The sequence below is a fragment of the Phalaenopsis equestris genome, unplaced genomic scaffold (genome assembly GCF_001263595.1).
Source record: "Phalaenopsis equestris unplaced genomic scaffold, ASM126359v1 Scaffold000422, whole genome shotgun sequence".
NCBI lineage: Eukaryota > Viridiplantae > Streptophyta > Magnoliopsida > Asparagales > Orchidaceae > Phalaenopsis > Phalaenopsis equestris.
In genome coordinates this window covers 228,103-231,865 of record NW_018164863.1, presented here as the reverse complement: position 1 = coordinate 231,865, position 3,763 = coordinate 228,103, and positions in this window count along the sequence as shown.

The following is a 3,763-nucleotide window of genomic DNA, read 5'->3' as shown; positions in this document are numbered from 1 at the left end:
TACTAATTCCCCCCCCCGCTTTTGAGTTTGCAGTCACAGTTAGCCTCAATCCTGTCATAACGTTCCTAGGAAGCTCACATGACGACCATACCAGGGATTCAAAGAGCTGTCAGTAGAGAGGAGCGAGGGAGAAGGAATTAGGGAAGGAGGAGGAACACGTTTTTGGCGCAGCAAAAGTTTATTTTTGATGGCTTATACACGGCTTACAATCCCTCGGTTCTTAATTTTATTACTAACGATGCTTGCCATCGCATATTATAAAAAAGTGTCGGTTAGTCCCCCGCTAAATGATGGGTTCGAAGATAATCAACGACATATAGCCGTCGGTTCATATTTGCGCTCATTGCACTTGTAATTATAAAAATCGATGGAAAAAAATTGTTGTTGATATCAGACGACAATTTTGTAGTTATTTTGTAGCAAATAACCCAACCATAAATCGTCACTGGACTGTCAGTATTTTACATGATTACCAATGAATAAAACCGCCGCTTATTAAAAAGAGGCGTCGGTTAGCACTCCGCCAAGTGGCAGTTTGTGTATAACTGAGGCAATATGGTCATCGGTTAATTTTTGCTTTAAAGCTGACAACCTAACCGTCGGTAATACTTGAAGCTGTCGAAAAAAAAAATTACTATTTATAAGCGACGACATATTTTTTGTTATGTCATCGCAAATTACGCAAATCATAATTCATCGCTATACTATCGGTAAATGAAATATTTTTTTTTACACAAACTTAGACCATCAGTTTTAGCGCATTTTCCAGTAACGCACTTATAATTTGGATAGAGTAACTTCTCAGTTAGAGCGCTTACTAAGAGTGTGATTGTGCACACCCAATAAGCTTGAAACTTTCATCTTCTAAGTTGTTCTCATTACATAAATAAAAGCATGCTTTGCTTGCTTTGTTAAAAGCTTGCATTATTCTATGTTATTTTGTCTCATTCTATTAATTATATTGAAATTTTAGTGTCCCAGGCATGTGCAGCTTTAGTTAGATGCGTGAAATCAATAAATGAATCATTTTAATAGCAAATATTAATATCACTTGAAATCTTATAGCAAAGTCACTTTAATCTCACCTCCCAAAAGAGCCCTTAAGAGATGTGGGCAGCCCAGGATTTAAATACTATTTTTCGGCCCTACACCTAGCAGATGTGGGACTATTTGTCCGTGACATTCTTCTCCACCCAATCACGTGACGCCCTCGTCACTGATCGACACCACCGAGGGTCCCACTGGACCATGGAGAGTCCACACACCTGGCAGACAGTAATCTGCTCTGATAGCACTTGTCACCTCCCAAAAGAGCCCTTAAGAGAGGTGGGCAGCCCGGGACTTAAATACTGTTTTTCGGCCCTACACCTAGCCGATATGGGACTATTTGTCCGTGACATTAAGCCACCTAGTTTGGCTTTATAACACATTGCTTGGTTATTAGTTTTTTTGAATGAAAACTACGACATATATACATTATGGTATAGATAGATAAGATTGAATGTTTCACTTTGTTGTAATTGACAGTAAAATCTAGAGATGGCCGATAAGAATTAAATTTAAAGTTTTTCTATATGATAACATATAACATATAACTTTCAATTTAACTATTTTTCAACTATTATTATCACTATTCATAGATAAAGTTCTTATCATTAATATGGTTAGCTCATCTTTCCCTTCTATCTTTCCAACATCCTCCACATGGGTATTAATATTAACAATATATAATTAGCCAAATATTATAAGAGTGAAAAAGATCTAAATAAATAATCAATTCTTAAAATAGGAAAAAAAACTTTAATATATTAAATTGGCGCTTTCGCATTAAAGGGCAAACCTTTCATTAAGACCGCGGAGCAATCCATCATTATAAACATTAATAAGAAGAAATTGGGGGCATTTACAAACATACCACACAATATTATGAATTTACATAGCTAATACCTAAATTTTGAATTTGTATTTGTAATACCCAATTATCCCATATCACTTCAAAGATATAGCTATGATTAACTTTTTAAAAGTGAAATATACATTTTTCATGTATAGATAAACTGGTAGATATGTAAATATTAAATATTTGGTTATCGGAGATATATAAATACATAGAAATGGGTGACATGTATGTAAATCTCCTAAAATAATTTCACTTGTAGCTAACACTGAATATAAGTATATCATTGATACGTCACCAACAAATTTTCATCATTCGACACGAATCTCGAGGCAATTTTTTGAACAAGAAATATTCAAACTTCGATTAAGAGTCATCCGAAGCTCCGATTTCAGCAAACTTATAGTCAAACTGATCGGATCGATGAGACAGACCTAATGATATGAAAGTCAGTCTAATCCGAGTCAAATCAAGCCCGGATCAAATCATTAAACCAATATTGGAGGATTTTTGGAGGCATTTGAAAGGTCAAACGGATGTTGAATCTAGCGAGTTCATTGTCGAATCAAGTGTCTCAATAATCAAGTGTCTCATCAAGACGGATCCAACGAGCCCAAGATTGCTCAATTCTGACATCGTTAATGCACTCAAATAGAGAACTTGAGGCTTTGAAAAAAAGCTCAAGTCCAAGATCATCCTCGTTATCGTCGAACGTCGTCGACCACCACTGACCGTTAACAACCACCGCTGACCTCTGTCGACCACCGCCGGCCACCGCCCCCCTGGATCGCCTTCGATCCCCGCTGACCTCCGTCGACCACCGCCGACCGTCATCGATTATCGTCAACTACTTTCGATCACCGCCAACCTCCGTCAACCACCGCTGACTAGACGTCGTCAGTCGACGTTGTAACTTGGAAAGCTAGTAACTCTTTCTTGCCTGTGAGACAAGGGGCATCTGTAATCATCAACTTATAGTGGATTTTTACAACTGGGCCAGACCCCGTGGTTTTTTTCCTTTACGTGTTTTCACGGGTTTTTCACGTAAAAACTTCTGGTGTTATCACAGCTTGATTCATTTTCATCTGAGTGTGTACTGAATTCTCGCGCAACGGCAAATGGCTTAGACTCTTCCCCCCCCTCATCCCGCCGTGAATTTTCTAGCACACATCAATCATCGTATGAGTAATTTAACTAGCATTTAAACCATTAAATATTAGCTTGTTTAATGTGAGGCGTAAGATGTTTAAATTGGACTGTCACTTATGGGAGTAATGAAAACTAGCAATGTGTGACCAAAGGAAAATATGTTGAGATTTTCATACCTATTTTATACTGTTTTTGATGCTATTGCACTTTAAAGAAAGATATTTTTGATGTTTTGTTGCATGAATGATGAATTAGGATCATTAGAGCAAAAAGATGCAAAAAAGAGCAAATTTGGAGCGAAAATGACCAATATGTGCAGAATTGAACTAGGGCGCCGACGACGCCATCGACCCCGCCGAAGACGAGATTTTCCCGAGTAGGTATAAAAAAGTCCCCCCGCGGGCGCCCTCGAGGTCGCCGACGGTGAGCTCAACAGTTATGCCCAATCAGGCTTTGGATAAGGTCAAATTTTGAAGGGATGCTTAGACAACTCTTGGAAAAGCTCATCCACAACTTTAAAAGAAGATTTTGGCCGAAAATTGAAAGGGGCTGGAAGGAGAGTTCCTGGAGGTTAGAAATGTTCCAATAGTGTGTAAAAATTATGAGGAATTCTTCGAGAGATTGTAAGAGTGGAGGGAAAGTGACAGATTTCTTCCTCCTTGCCGCTTCGAAGAGGAATTCTGTGTGCTGTAAAGAAAGGAAGAGATTCAGAGGAAC